General features: G+C 50.6%; 1 long non-coding RNA gene across 1 annotated transcript; it reads left to right on the top strand.

Annotated features, from left to right (window-relative positions):
- Positions 1-1,066: 1,066 nt before the first annotated feature.
- On the top strand, positions 1,067-7,134 carry LOC132243886 (uncharacterized). The gene is made up of 3 exons (XR_009455457.1): positions 1,067-1,713; positions 3,060-3,080; positions 7,087-7,134. It is a non-coding gene; the product is annotated as an uncharacterized LOC132243886 (long non-coding RNA).
- The last annotated feature ends 9,341 nt before the right edge of the window (positions 7,135-16,475 follow it).

The following is a 16,475-nucleotide window of genomic DNA, read 5'->3' as shown; positions in this document are numbered from 1 at the left end:
TCTGTCCCTAACACTTTTGCCCAACTGATTGGGTACTGATTGGCTGTGTAGGCCTGGCCGGTGGAGGCAGGGCCAGCTGAGTTAAAATGGGAGCCACTCCCCTGGTGCCGCCTCCTCCTGCAGCCTTTGGTGTGGCAGCTCCCTCTGCCCCACCTCCACATGTGGCAAGAAATAAAATTGGCAGGAGCACTTTAAAAGCTATGGGGCCAACTGAGAAAAGTCAGGAGCTCCTCTGTCATAGTGGGGTTGGACCCAAAGGCAAGGGAGAAGCGGGCTCAGACCCGAAGCAGGGGGGAAGGGGGGAGCAGGGTCAGACTCAAAGTGGGGGGATGGGGGGAGGCTTGGGAATGGACCCTAAATTGGTGGGGAAGGGAGCGGAGTCAGACCCAAAGGGGGGGGTGGGGACAGACCTGAACAGGCAGTGGGATTGGACCAGAAGCAGCAGGGGGTTGCTGGGGAGAGGGGTCCGACCTTAACTGGGGCAGAGGGGGTGGGGTAGAGTCAGACTTGAAGCGGCGGGGGGGAGAGGGAGGGGGTGGGGCAAACCTGAAGTTGGGGGAGTGGGGATGGGGGTGGAGTCAGACCTGAAATGGGGGGTGGGAAGGAAGGGGGAGCATGGTTGGACCCAAAGCAGGGGGAGGGTGGAGCACGGTCAGACTGAAAATGGGGGATGGTGGAGTGAAGTCAGACCTAAAATGGTGGGGGAGAGAGGGGAGTGGGGTTGGACCTGAAGTGGGCTGTGGTTGGGGAGTGCTGTGTTGGACATCAACTGATGGGGGCAGGGTAGGACTTGAAGTGCAGGGGCAGGGGCAGACCTGAAGCAGCAAGGGTGGGAGCGGGGTCTGGCCTGAAGTGACAGACAAGCAGGCAGGCAGGGGATGGGGCCTGGTGGGAGTCCCCTCATGGTCCCCTCCCTCCTCCTTCAGACCCCTGACTTCTACTTACCAGCACAGAGACTGGGTCCAACTCCCTGAGGCAGCAAGCAGGGATTGCCTGAACCTCCAAATCTTTCTCTGAATCTTTTCCAAATCAATTCAGAGGTGTTGAATCAATGTGGACCTTATATTGGTCTCCTGGTTCAATTCAGATACGGAGATTTGGCAAATTGGAAATTTACAGAGTGCTGTAAATTTCTGCCCCTTTTCCGTGCATTCTCTTCAACTAGGCCTTAGGTTCTTTTGTGTTCTGATTCACTGATTAAAATTCAGGGAGGAGAACAACAATAAAGAATATTTTCTAACTCCACTATTTGGGAAAATTAGAATTATGCTTCATTTAACAATCTGGGAGTAACATTGGATTTTCCAAAAATTTTCTTAATATGAAGCTTCCGGTTCTTCTATTTCTACAAACTTGAAGAGAAATTCTTTGAAGGTGTAAGTCTATTCAAATACATAATTGAATGCTATTACAGAGCAAGACATCTTATCCCTGCATATATGGTACCAGAAGAGCACTGAATCAAACCTCTCCTGTACTTTTGCCAAAAATTCCATGACTACACTGCTGGGGTCATTTTTAAAAGAAATGCCATACCTTGTGAACAGTGTTGTGGGCCTTCTGCTGTTCCTTTTTTCTCAAAACAATCCTAGGTACCCTGTTTTACAGATCCCTTTTTCCCTCAGGTGAATACCTGGATGGTGGCTCTGATTGTGACCCTGGTGGTTTTCTTGGGTCTCTCTGTCTTGACCATTTATTTCTTCAAGCTAAGAAGTAAGTATTGGGGGGATAATATGGTTCAGTTAGCAAGAAAATTTCTTGCTGATAATTGAAAAGTGTATAAATCAGACTTAAACCAAGACCAAGCAAAGAAGAGAATATAGACATGCTGCCCCCTGAGCAGACCACAGAAGAATCTGTTACTAAAGATGTCTACACCACCTCAGCCCAGAAAAACTGAACTGTTCTGAAGCATGTTGTTCCTGCACCATGAACACTGCCTCCCAGAATGGAAGTCATGTAGCTGCCTTAGTGTCAGGCACGGCATGTGCCAAATGGTCTGCAAAGAAGATGACTTTGATAGGTGCCTTGTCCTGACCACAAAGATGAGAAGAATGAGATTTCACTTTTTCTTACATGTGGCAACCTTGCATTCAGTCAGGCTATCAGGCCCCAAATATATATATATATATATATATATATAAAGTCCACATATTTTAAAGTTAATGGGAATAAAGCTTCCTACAAAATAAACCTAAACACATAAACTATCTTTTGAAGACACAGCTATGTAACAATCATTTACTTGCCAACTGAGGGAAACTCACTGGCCGTTAGCATCGAGGCAGGAATACCGGAACAGGTGGGCAGTAAGTGAAAAGAGAACAACAGGAACTGGAAAGAGAGCTTTTTGGTGTGTGCCCAATAATAACGATTCAACAATGAGGCAAGATACAGCATGATGCTCCCTAGACTATGGTAAGTCAGTGTAAAATATCCCTTATGTTTAACCTTGGCAGGGTGTTTATTTCTCCCTGAGTGCTGCCTCCAGTATGTAGCCTACATATTGGAGGGAAGGAAACAATCAAACCTCCATCACAGTTAATTATTCTCAGACCCCACTCATTGTTCTCACATGAGACATATCAGCAGGGCAAAGAAACAGGATTGAAGTCTATAGCGTAGTGGTGCACAACTCAAATTTTATTTAGATGTACACAGCTTTTGCTTTCCAGTAGAGGGCTGCCATGAGTGGGCTCCACTCTGTGTATATTAGCTCCCCTCAGTTCCCCTCTTTGTTTAATGCTACATTTCTTACAATTGTTACATGATGCTTTTCAGTTTAGCAGAGATATGGAAGGAAAGCACAAGGATTAGGATTCATAACTTCCACATAGGGGGTGTGCAGGGGTTGTAGCCTTTAGGTCACAGCCACTATAAAAGCCACTTAGGTGCAGTGCTCTGAGCCCAACCTAAAGTTTGCAAAAGCAGTTCCTCTGCTCATGACCTGGAGGAATGTACTTTGTCATGCATAGTTCATCTAGGGGGAGGAGTGGGATTGCGTCTGTCTGCTGACAGATACACTTATAGCATCTTTTCTCTGATTTTGTCTTATGTAGGTAACCTTCTGAGACAACTTGGTGAGTTTTTCTCCTTCTTAATGTACCTTTTTTCCATGATATATTAAATCCTCCTACTTACCAATCATTCTGACTATCACTGCGAGGCCTGTACTCCATTAATAACAATGGGCAACATTCTATTTTTCCTGGTCTCGTAAGTGTTCATTTTTGATCATCTACAGGTCATTCTTGGCACTTAAATGGCCAGGGGAATTCTGTTCATGGCTACATAGCCCTCCACAGATGGGCAACTACATAGCTGCAGAAACTGGATATTTACAGTACTAACTAGGGCCATACAAGTGCTCCTTGTAAACGCAAAACTGCTTAGCTACTGAAAGGTCCTGGACTTGCAATCAGCACTGGAAAAGGATTCTCCATGTGTCTGTTCCCATTGCTCCCTACCCCACTCCCAAATATTTTAGGAGCTAGAGAGACCTGGGAAACTAGAAGCCCTGAACTGTAAAACACCTTCATGTGGAGAAGGCTAGCACATAGGTCTCTCTCACTTTCCAACATAACATTCAAACCGCCACCTCCCAGTTCAGTCATTATTGTGGCCCTTCTCTAATGCTCCTTTTGACGCAGGCCCTCTAGGCAGCCATGGGGGGGAGGTCATAGTTTCATAGTGCTTAGGGTCAGAAGGGACCTAAACAGATCATTGTGTCTGACCCCTGCCCCAGGGAGGAACGAGTGCAGGGTCATAACACCCCAGCCAAATATCTGTCCAGCCTCCTCTTGAAGACCCCCAAGGTAGGAGAGAGCACCGCCTCCCTTGGGAGCTCATTCCAGAGCCTGGCAGTCCTAACCATAAAGTAATTCCTCCTGATGTCCAGCCTGAACCTTCTCTCTGAGAATTTGTGACCATTATTCCTAGTAACCCGTGGTGGTGCTTGTGGGAATACAGCCTCACCCAATTCCTGCTGGTCCACCCTGGTGAGTTTGTAAACAGCTACCAGATCTCCTCTCAGCCTTCTTTTGTGGAGGCTGAATAGATTCAGGCCCTTTAGCCTCTCTTCATAGGGTCTGACCCACTGCCCCTTGACCATGCGAGTGGCCCTCCTCTGAACCCTCTCAATGCTAGCCACATCCCTCTTGAAGTGCGGCACCCAGAACTGGACACAGTACTCCAACTGCAGCTTGACCAATGCCACCTGAAGGGGAAGGATCACCTCCCTTGACCTGCTTGTGATACATCTGTAGCTTAACGACAAGGTGCGGCTAGGCTTACTGACCACTTCCTCACATTGGCGGCTCACGTTCATACTGGAGTCGACAATGACTCCAAGATCCCTTTCTGCCACCATGTTAACAAGAAGGGTGTTCCCCAGCCTATAGGTGTGTTGCTGGTTCCTTCTCCCTAGATGCAGCACCTTGCCCTCGTCTGTGTTAAAGTCCATCCTATTCTCATCTGCCCATCTCTGTAACCTGTCTAGATCTAGCTGGATTCTGTCCCTTCCCTCCAGTGCGCTCACCTTTCCCCACATCTTGGTGTCATCAGCGAATTTGAACAGTGTATTCCACACTGTAACGGGGGGTGGGGGGGGGGGGCTCCTTGGGGTCTGTCTGCTGATGGCCACGCCCACCTGTTATGGCCCAATTGCCCACCTTCTCTCCTGCCACGCCTTGTTGTTGCTTAATTGTTATTAATTAAGCAGGGACATTTTATGCCCCAATGCCAGGGGCGCTATCTGCAGCTCCGTTCCTTCCCTACACTGCAGCCCAAGCCTTGCAGATGGTATTTGTAAATTCCTCTTTATGTTGGGGTCTCAGCCACTGTGGGCCTACCACTTTTTCTCTAGCTAGGCCTGTCAGTCAAACCCCCCCACCCCCTCACTAATCAGGGTTTGACTCCCAGGCTGTAGCTCTCAAAAAAAAAACCTCACTGAGGCTCCTGCCCCTCTCTGGCACTGGGGTCTACTCACCCCCCAAATGCTGCACCCTCTCTGGTGCTAAGGTCAGCCCACCCCTGAATACCATGCCCTCTCTAGCACTAGGGTCAGCTCACCCCCCAAAATTGCGCCCTCTCTGTCATTGGGGTCCCCACACTGCAGTGGGCCCCCAATGAGGCCTCCTCCTTCCCCAAATAGCCTCACCCAAACCACCAGTGTTAACATCAAACAAGGGAGGCAACATGCCTGCTTACTTCAGATGATCGTGAGGACGGCTCAGGGCATGGCATAGTCTTTCGACAGAAACTGCAGCCGTGGCACCATAGTCATTGGGAGTCTGCCTTCCTGCTGCCCCTCTGGCCTTCTCCACTCACCATCTGTAGGGTCCTGGCCTCCCTCTTCCTGTCACCCAACCGGCTGCAGGGCTTGAGCCTTTAGCCCTACTTGACCGGCCAGCCATGACTGGAAAGTTCTGGACTTAAAGAGACCACCCTGCCTCTTAGTAACAGGGTTAGGGTTCCCTGTTATACACGCCCACATCCAGATTGCTGATAAAGATGCTGAACAGTACAGGCCCCAGGACCGAGCCCTGGGTGACTCCACTGCCCACATCCCTCTGTGTTGAAAACAGCCCGTCCACCACTACTCTCTGGGTGCGACCATCTAGCCAATTTGCCACCCATCTGACTGTGTAGCTATCAATGCTGCAGTCACCTAGTTTTTTTTTAAGAGAATGTGGTGGGAAACAGTGTCAAAGGCCTTCTTAAAGTCCAGGAAGATGACACCCACCTCAACGCCCTTATCTAGGGACTTTGTGACTTGATCATAAAAGGAAACCAGGTTAGTCAGGCAGGATCTGCCCTCAATGAACCCATGTTGGTTTCCCCTGAGCATTACCTCCCCTGCTGGTACCTTGCAGATGTGCTCCTTCATAATTTTATCAAAGGTCTTCCCAAGGACTAAAGTGAGATATCCTGGAGCCATTGCTCCTTGTGGGACAGAAGCTTCCTCCATCCATTTTTTCCAATGACTAGATTAATGGCTCAGCTCAAAAGGAGCACCAGAGAAGGGACTTGACTTGGCTGATGTGGTGTTGTTAGAGCACTGTACTTCAAAGTCTAAGAGGGACCAATGTTTAAGCCCCCTCTGGCTGAGGACTGGGATAAAAGTCAGATACTCTAAGTTCCAGGTAAGTGCCCTAGTCCCTGAGCAACGGCGAGGCAGCAGAGGAGGGGGAAATGGAAGAGATCACTTTTGCTTTTTTCACTTCCCCCTCTCTCTGTTACTGCACAGGCACACTTACTTGTCTGTGTGCCCAGGAAAAGGATTCCTCTTAGTGTGTAAGTGCCAAAAAGGCCACTTAGACAACCAAAAAATGTCCACTTAGGATAATATACTATTCCACCTGAAATCTCAAGACTTCGTAGAGTCTTGTGGAGGGAGGGACTCTAGTCGTGGTAGGCTTTCATTCTTTTCTCATTTTGAGTAGACGGGAATGTAAGTTCTGAGTGTTCTTTTAATTGTGCTTCAAAGTCTTTTTTGGCAGGGTGGGAAGCAGGTTTTGCAGCAGTTCTTTAGCCCAATTTTTCCTATTTACCCAGACATGCTGTTAGAGATCCCAGGGACAGATCTGGGAAGGCGGGGAAACTCAGACTTTTCCCACTTACTCAGACATGCTCTTGGCATCTCTGGGGAAGCATCTCAGTAAATGGGGAAAGTTAGGCAGGTGCTCTCAATCCCCAAAAGAACACATGGATCCTGTTCTGAACCATAATGTGGTGGGACAAAGGGTGACATGAATTTTGCCCAAAGAAGTAAATGATGCCTTACCCAATGACGTATAATGGCATAGTTGGTGTTCTTCATTTGGTGATATCTAGTCCTAGTCTTAGTGAGGGGGTCACTTAGTAGGACTTTAAGTTTTCCCTCCTGTTTCATGAATGAGGACATACTGCAGAAGTGGTATGATGGAACAGTATCTTTACATACTCTCCAATATTATTCCCCCTTTCTGACCCATGTTCCTTTGTCTTTGCCTGGATGCTTGGCCACCTGCACTTCATCAAGAGGCCTTTTATTGGTGAATATTCAGTGAAGAGTTCTCATCCCAATATTTTTTTTCTTGATTGCAGGGTGGAGAAGAGATGTCACCTGTCCAGGTAATGGAAGTGCATAATGAATCAATGACTAAAACACTCTCTTTCTGAGGTTTCCTAAACCTTTTCTTATGCTGGCTGTTTCTGCATGCATGTGCTACTATTTGTCTGCTAAATGAGACTTTCTTTCCAGATATCAGATGAGCTGATGAACCGTCCAGCTTTGGGAATCAACAAAGCACAAAAGAAAAATGAGCAATAGGTTTGCTTACAGAAACATTGTGTCTTCTGCTCTTTTCTGTATCAGAAAATGCAGCCCATTGTCAAGTTTCCCTTTGTCTTCCACTTCTGCAAAGCACTTCCACACTGCCTTTATTCTCTGTCTGATACTGGATGGCCCAGGAGGAGGAGGATGGGGTCATCACAGGTTTAGCAGCAGGTTTGGTAGGGTGGAAGGATTGGGTTTTGATTGAACTTGGACTCTGAGGTGTGTAAGTCACATTGGTTTTGGCATCCTACTTTACAAGGGTGATTTTGAAACTTTTAACCAGTGTCAACAAGCTCATTTTCTTTCACCATTACTGTTTAAGTAAAGAAACCCACCAGACTGGTGTTTGTTTATATGGATGCAGCTATACTGAGGGCAGATCCAGAGGGCAGAGTGCATTGCTGCCGTAGCAGCCCTCTTTTATTCCTGCTCTACCCAGATTTCAGAGTCAACTGCCTGAGAGCAGCAGTGGCATTTCTATCCAGGCAGCACTGAGGGGGTCAGCTGATTTCAAGGCTCATTATCAGTTACCTGGTTCCTACTAATATCTGTTCATTCTGGAAAAAAAACACTCTCACTGTGTTAATAGTCTCGCTGTTTCACTATTCAAACTAGCCTCTCTCCTGTCATTTAGCTGTCAATCTGTCAACCATTCCATCCCCTCCCACCCTCCCCCACTAAGGATCTGATCTCACTTCCACTCTCCCCCCCGCCCCCACTTCAGGTCCAACCCTGCCCCCCCCGCCCCCCTCCCCCCCACTTCAGGCCAGACCCCGCTCCCACCCTTGCTGCTTCAGGTCTGCCCCTGCCCCTGCACTTCAAGTCCTACCCTGCCCCCATCAGTTGATGTCCAACACAGCACTCCCCAACCACAGCCCACTTCAGGTCCAACCCCACTCCCCTCTCTCCCCCACCATTTTAGGTCTGACTTCACTCCACCATCCCCCATTTTCAGTCTGACCGTGCTCCACCCTCCCCCTGCTTTGGGTCCAACCATGCTCCCCCTTCCTTCCCACCCCCCATTTCAGGTCTGACTCCACCCCCATCCCCACTCCCCCAACTTCAGGTTTGCCCCACCCCCTCCCTCTCCCCCCCGCCGCTTCAAGTCTGACTCTACCCCACCCCCTCTGCCCCAGTTAAGGTCGGACCCCTCTCCCCAGCAACCCCCTGCTGCTTCTGGTCCAATCCCACTGCCTGTTCAGGTCTGTCCCCACCCCCCCCTTTGGGTCTGACTCCGCTCCCTTCCCCACCAATTTAGGGTCCATTCCCAAGCCTCCCCCCATCCCCCCACTTTGAGTCTGACCCTGCTCCCCCCTTCCCCCCTGCTTCGGGTCTGAGCCCGCTTCTCCCTTGCCTTTGGGTCCAACCCCACTATGACAGAGGAGCTCCTGACTTTTCTCAGTTGGCCCCATAGCTTTTAAAGTGCTCCTGCCAATTTTATTTCTTGCCACATGTGGAGGTGGGGCAGAGGGAGCTGCCACACCAAAGGCTGCAGGAGGAGGCGGCACCAGGGGAGTGGCTCCCATTTTAACTCAGCTGGCCCTGCCTCCACCGGCCAGGCCTACACAGCCAATCAGTACCCAATCAGTTGGGCAAAAGTGTTAGGGACAGACAGACAGACAAATTAAGCCCTTTATTATATTTGAATTGGAGGCATGGTCAAAATGCTCAAGAATATGATTTTCTTCTATAAATTTGAATAAGAGTTGTACATTTAACTATAATGACTACAGGACTAATGAAACAATATCTTTTGACTATTTCAACTATCTTTGCCTGGTTTGACTATTTGGACTACTTTTGCCTATTTTAAATTCAGTATATAATCAAGCAAAATAGTGCACATTCCAATAAAAGTATATTTATTTCTACTTTGGTCTTAAATTGAATAATATAGCTCTAGGCCCCTAGCCTATTAATAAAGTACCTAGTTTCTCTTGAACTACAGCAAAATATGTCACATTCTTTGTGATGGTGCACCACACCACCTGTACCCACTTTTGCAAATCCTAGATCTGCCTATGAATACGTTCACACTTCCTCCTATTTCCCTGTTGTCCCATTGGGATACCAATAACATATGCCATGGATCCAAAAAGAGGCACATTTCTTCCACACTTTTTCAAAATCACCTTCATGGCCTCAACTTACTACCATAGAATGCATGGAAATATTGGCAACTGGTACTAAAGCAGCAGGGACCAATTTTCATTGAGTATTTTACCATATAATTTCCAAAGAGGGAAAGGGAAATTTAGTATCAAGAACTATATGGGCAATAGAAGTTCTGGTAAGTACCAATACTTCTGTGCAATGTATGGCCTCTGACACATAAGCAGTCACACCACGTCCAGGAATTCATTGAGGTTTTATTCTAAATTGAAGTCATAGAACTTATTTCATCCAAATCATAGTATTTTACACAGCACTGAACACTCCCGATATATTTGTTCGACTGAGCTTTCATGTTCAATTCTGTGTTTCATTTCAGGGCTGGGCAGAACTGCGGCACCTGTGAAGGAAGGTAAGAGTATCATCTTGAGGGAGAACATCTTTCTCTGCTTTGCTGAGTGTGGCAGGACATCAGTGTTAAGGGCAGAGCTCACCCACTCCATGCTTTTTACAGCCCATTGTGAGATACAACATTTCCCCTCAAACACAGCCATGGGGCCAGGGGGGATTCCCGCCCCTCTGCCTGCCCCACCTCAGCCTGCCTCAGCACTGCCTCCTGCTGAGTTTTCTGAGCCCTCTCCCCCAGTCTGGCTGCACTGGCAGCTCAGCATCCCCCCAACTACCACAGGCAAATACCGCCCCCCCGCTTCTTAGTCCAGCAGTAACCCCTAGTGGCTGGTGTTCAGATCTCCCTCACTGCCTCTGGAAAGAGCAACAGACACAAGAACCATGGTTCATACAAGAGAGACCAGACAGGTGCCTGTGACTGTGCCTGGCCTTAAATCCATCAGGTCCTTAGGGTGATAAGGAACTCCAGAAAGACTGCAGTGGAAAAGTTATGAGAACGCAAAGAGGGAGAGACATCAGGATTGGGAGAAATGACCAGAAAGGCTGGACAACAGTGAGAAAGTATGGGAAGGTTATCAGCAAGATATAGCGAGAGCAGGAGGCCCCAGATAAAATGGCCTAATATAGAGAGATAAAGAGATGAAGCAATTGGAAGAAACTGAGGTTTAGCGAGAGTGGCTGGGTGGACAGCTGGGTCGTCTGAACTGCAGTCTTCCCTCATACAAAGGGGTGATTTTCTCTCATCTTTCATTTTCTGCTGCCCACTACCTTTTTCTCCCTCTTTTCCACCATGATCCTCATTCAGGTGTCTTTCATTGTCCCGTTCAATACAACTCTCTCTTCTCCCTGAGATCTCTTCCATTGTGCCTGTAGTAACCTCTCCCCTTGTTCTCCCACTTGTTTTCTCCCAAAAGTCTCCTGTCTCTCCCACTGAAAGAGAATGAGGGCTCAGGAGCATTTCTCTGCTCTCCCCAAGGATGAATGAAAGTCTTTCCTTTCCTCTCCTTGATTCCCAGGGCAGGATCCTGTGATGTACCAGCACTGCTCCACTCTGTCACCTCTGCTCCACTAATGTGCAGAAGGGCAGAGTCCTCATCACACATGTGTTGTGACTAAATGTAGAAAACCCTGGGACCTGCAGTGGTCTCCATACTTCCTCTTGTTTCTTTGTCTCCTCTCTCCAAGCACCACCTGGTAATATGCTTTGCTTACTTACATCTACCACCGAATTAGGCTGTTCCCAAGAGAAAGAGCAGTGAGCTGTGTCCATGTTCTCCTGTTATACCCTCTGCCTGGGCTCCCCTCTGACATGAGGGTCTCTAGTCCCCTCCCTGAGGACAGGTGGGTGCAGGAGGGGAATGATCCTGAGGCCCAGCCCTAACCCGGCAGGTTTAGTCTCTGTCCTTGACTCGTCTCTGCCTGCGGGAGGTGAATCTGCCCTGCCCTTTGCTGAGGCCTCAGAGCTCCTTCCCAGTCAGATCTAGGTAAATGCTGGAGGAAGGAGACTGCCTGATTCACCCCCCGGCTGGGGCTTATGCTGTCACAGAAATTATCAAACTCTCTAACCGGGCCAAGCTCCACTCTTGATGCTCTGATTCTGTCCTTTCCCCACAGTGAAGGTGACTCTGGATCCAGACAAGGCTCATCCCCAGCTCGTCCTGTCTGAGGATGGGAGAAGTGTGACACGGACAGAGACATGGCAGCAGCTGCCTGACAGTGCTCAGAGATTTGACTCTGAGTGGTGTGTGCTGGGCCGTGAGCAACTCTTCTCTGGGAGACACTGGTGGGAGGTGGAGGTGTTGGGGGGGGGGAGGACACTGGGCCGTGGGGGTAGCCAGAGAGTCTGTGAGGAGGAAGGGATGGATCTGCTTTGGCCCCGAGGAGGGGGTCTGGGGTGTGCAGCGCTGGGGGCATGTGTTCTGGGCTCTCACAGGCTCTGATCGCAGGCCCCTGTCCCTGCCTGTGATGCCCAGCAGTGTCCGGGTGTATCTGGACTGTGCAGGGAGGCAGGTTTGGTTTTTTGATGCTGACACCGAGGCCCCGATCTTCACCTTCCCGCTGCCCTCGTTTACTGGGGACAGCATCCGGCCCTTCCTCTCGCTGGAGGATACAGCCGTGCAGTTCACATTTCACACTGCACCACCGATGCCACCTTGCACTGCACCAGAGAGGGGCTCTTAGTTGGCTGCTGTACCCTCGGTCTTGCTCATCTCTGTGACCCTGGAGGACTCCTCTCCTGGAGCGTTTCAGCCCTGCAGCCTGTGCCCCTGGAGGAGCAGGGTCAGGTGCTGCACAGGGAGCAGGAAACAACTCAGGTGGAAAGCCAATCTAAGCCTTTTTCTGAGCCTGTGTGACCCAGAGATAAAGCAAGGGAACAGAGGGATTGTAGGATGCTGTTGATCCAGGAGGCTCTTTCATTGCAGTTCATCCATTCAGAGTCCCTAAGTCATGAGAAGTGCAAATCTCGTCCTTTTTCCCTTTGTCTGGTTCCTGAACAATGCCTCCCCTGTGACTGGTTGCCCTCACGTTTATGGTAATAAACAACCTTTGATAAATATGAGGACACCTCCTGTCCAGTTCCCATTCTTCTCATTTGGATATTTAATTTCCTGGGTGTACGTCGTTTGGAGGCACTGACCAAACTGATTTCCTTCTCTGAAACAATTCAGCATCGCACTCTGGTGAGACGGTGGGCAGTACTGGGTGATGTGCTGCTGTGGCCATGTACAACTGGACTGCTGCCGACTTCCCCTTCCAGATAATCTACAAAACAAAAAGGAAAGAAAGAAAGAAAAAAGAAGCTAAGCTTATATCTTCCAGAGTCATTGATGTGTACTCACACAGGATGGCACTCTTCTTGCAAGGGCTTAAATTTACCCCTGCAGCAGCAATAGTGATGGGTAATGACAGGCCCAGGCTCTTTCAAGTTCTGAGGTGAGCAGCTTTACACCATGGGCTTCTAGGGTTAAAAGTCAATAGTCTGAGCCAGTGTTTTCAACAGGAGGGGCAGTACAGCAGGTCTTAACTGAATTTTCTCATTGAGTTATTTCTGATCAGTTTGTGACTTCTTTCTGGTCCAATGAAAGTAAAAGATGAAATACATGAAGTGTTTCCAGGCTCCTGTGGATATTGAAGGTTTCCTACCCTTTTAGTGAGTTGCAGTTTCAAGATGACCAAACTATTTCAACTTTCAATCTACTGCACAAATAGGGTCAAAATTACCATGAGAAAATTTGTGGTGTCTTCGGCCTCCTTCATTGTAGTGACACACTCTGAAGACTGAAAAGTCCTTCCTAGCAGTTGTTGGAAATGGCTCCCCTGCTGTCAGGTTAAAGAGTCACGGCCTGAACATCACCCGAACACAGGTAGCCCCTGCCCTGCTTCCACTGGGAGATGTGGGGAACAGCTTGATGTGGAGCTAAGCTCTGCTGGGGACAGTTGGCAGCATTTGGATTCCCTCTTCTCATGTCTGCTGCCAGCCAAGGGGCAACACCCAAGGAAACCAGGTAGCAAGCAAGTGCAGGAAGACCACCCACCACTGCCACTGTCCCCTGCCAAGACTAGCACCTGGCATGGCCATGCCCTATGACTGGAGCCCCTGTTTCAGCCGGGGACAGCAGGAGTGGACAGGTCCCCCCTTCCAGTCCTCGGGCATAATTAGAACACACACGCTGCAGGAGATGGAGGACAGGAGGAGAGACCAGGAGAGGGGAAGGAAGGGGCAAGGAGGGGATGGAAAACTTCTCACGCGCTTCAGGGGACTTAGGCATCAAGGGCAGGAGGGAACGAAGGGCACTGGCTTTTTTTCTCAATAGCAGAAGCAGGGTGCAACAGAAGTGCAGGGAGGGACCTCCAAATGCTGGGCAGTGAACCCAGAAGTGGACTGGAAGTAGTTGTGGTCCACCTCCAGGTCCACCGGAAAGCATGCTGCCCCCCACCCCTTGCACCACCCAGCTTGGCAATCAACTGTGGGGGGACCCCAAGTGCCCCCCCAAACCCAGGAGGTACCAGTTGCTGACTTGGCCTCTGGGGCTCTTGAAGCTCCTAGAAGACCTGCCATTGAAAAGATATCTCAGCCTTTCAGAGCACTCCTGGAAAAGTGCGATAGCTACACTCACCAACTGTCTGCAGGGAGGCACACACCCCTGCCTCCTGCCCAAACTGGAGCTCTAGTGGGGCCTGTCTTGCAACTCGTGACTCACCATCAACCATGTGCCAGGAAAACTTAGCCCCCACTCTACATTTGCCAGGTTGGCTCCAACTTGAGGCTGGGAGCTGGAGGAGAGGGTACAGGTAGAGCTGACATAGCAGCTACTATCCCAGCACTACCTGCAAGGAAGCACCCCCACGTCTGGAGCCCAGCTGCCCCTCCAGTGCGATTCAGGAAGGTTGAAGGTGAGACTACCACGGGGCCAGGGGAGGGAAAAAGAAGGGAGGCCACCTGCTAACACACATACGCCTCTTCTTTCAGGAAGATTTGATGGCACCAGGCTGCCAACACAGTACCAGCTTTGACAGACATCAGAAGCAGGCAGAACACAGCAGGAGCCCAATGGAGCAGCCATAAGGCAATGTACTACAGTTGCCTTCTCATCCACAGCAGCATCCCCTCCACCCCCTTCCCTACATCTCTCAATCTGCAGTGGGGCTCCCTAACGCCTCCCTCACCCAAGTCCCCCCAGCCATGCACCTCAGCCAAGGTCTTCAAATTAGCTCTGTACTCTCCTCAAGTGCCACTCAACTCCCCTTCCCCTGCCCAATCTGCTCTGCTTCCTGCTCCCTGCCCTGCACCCTCCTGTTCAGTCTGTCTCTGTTTTCCACTGCCTACCCTGTGCTCCCTGCCTGATCAGCTGTTCTGTCTCCTCCTCTCTGCCTCCTCTGCCCCTGTACTGCCTGTCCCCTCTGATCTGCCACATGCCACACGTGAAAGCTGCCTGTGCCACTTGTGGTGCAAGTTACAAGTCAGCCACTCCTGACTTAAATAAATGCCTTGAAAACAGCTACATGCTTGCCCTGTAGGATGAAGTCCCCAGAGTTCTGACTAAACACTTGGAAATTCTTATTTTGATCATTATAAAACACCAAACAGAATTTCTATCATTTTGGAAGTTCACTATTATTTAGAAATAAAGAACATGGCTCTTTCTATTAAAAGAAGGCTCATATGATGGGAGGAGGGGCAGTGGGATTGCACCAAATGGGAGGGGGGGGCAGCAGAGTCATACCCAATGTGGCAGAGGGATGCGGGGGGAATGGGGTCGCACTCAGGGGTTGGGGGGGAGGAGGGGAGTGGGGTCGTATGCCACGGGGCAGTGGGGTGAGGGGAGAAGTGAAGTCACACCCAATGCAGTGGAAGGGCGGGGGGTTGGGTCATATCCGATGCAGCGGTGGGGGAGGGGAGCAGGGTCGCACCCAACACTGCAGTGGGAGAGGTGGGGCAGCGGGGTCACACCCAATGTGGCAGCGGGTGGAGGGGCAGCGGTGTTGCACTCGATGCAGTGGTGGATGCAGCAGGGTCACACCTGACATGGTGGGGGGCGGGGGTGGAAAGAGGTTGCATGCAACACAGCAGGGGGTCCGGGCAGCAGCAGGGTTAAACTCAGTGCGGCAGGGGTGTGGGGGAGAGGGGGGTTGCATTCGAGGTGGTGAGTGGGGGGGAGTGACTTTGCACCCAACATGGTGGGGGATCAGGGGGCAGGAGGGTCACACCTGATGCAGCGGGGAGGGAAGGGTTGCAGCGGGGTGGCACCCAATGCAGGAGGACAGTGGGAATGCATATGACACGGCAGAGGGGCGAGGGGAAAGAGGGATCTCTCCTGGGGGGGCAGGGGGAAAGTGGGGATGTATCCGATGTAGTGGGGAGGCAGCTGGGTTGCACCTGTCGTGGCAGAGGGGCGAGGGGTGAGTGGGGTCACACCCAATGCAGTGGGAGGGAGGCAGGGAAGAGGGGTCACTCCCAATGCAGCAGCACGGGGGTAGGCAGTGGGGTCACTTCTGATGCACTGCACTGGGGAGGGGAGCTGAGTTGTAACCGGCATGGCAGGGGAGCAGGAGGGGCAGTGGGGTCTCACCCCATGGGGTGAGGGGGTAGGGCAGCATCAGGGTCACACCCGACCCAGTGGAGGGGAGGGCGGGTCAGCTGGGCCATACCTGACATGGCATGGAGGGAGTGGGGGGTGAGGTTTTACCCGGCACAGTGGATGGGGAGGGAGGGCAGCAGGGTCACACCCAACATGGTGGGCAAGGAGCAGGGTCACACCCAACATGGCGGGAAAGCAGGGGGAGCGGGTTGCAACTGATGTGGTTGGGGGAAGTGGGATCACACCTGACATAGTGGGGGGTGGCAAGGGGCAGCGGGGTCCACCTGATATGGCTGAGGGCAGGGGGCAGGTTCACACCTGAGGTGGGGGAGCAGTGAGGTCGCACCTGATGCGGGATGGGGGGAGGGGTCGGATGAGAGTGGGGGGTGGATGGGGGCTGTGGGGCCAGACATGGGGCTCTGCCCCTGCCAGCGCCCCTGTTATTCTTGACGGGCAATTTGCTAGTATATTTATGTATTTATTTATTTAATTTATGGCATATTTTTCACCACTTTTTCTCCTCCAAGTAAGGATGGAGGGGTAAACAAACAAAACAG

The sequence above is a fragment of the Alligator mississippiensis genome, chromosome 11 (assembly GCF_030867095.1).
Source record: "Alligator mississippiensis isolate rAllMis1 chromosome 11, rAllMis1, whole genome shotgun sequence".
NCBI classification, from domain to species: domain Eukaryota; kingdom Metazoa; phylum Chordata; order Crocodylia; family Alligatoridae; genus Alligator; species Alligator mississippiensis.
This window is presented reverse-complemented; position numbering and strand designations above follow the sequence as displayed.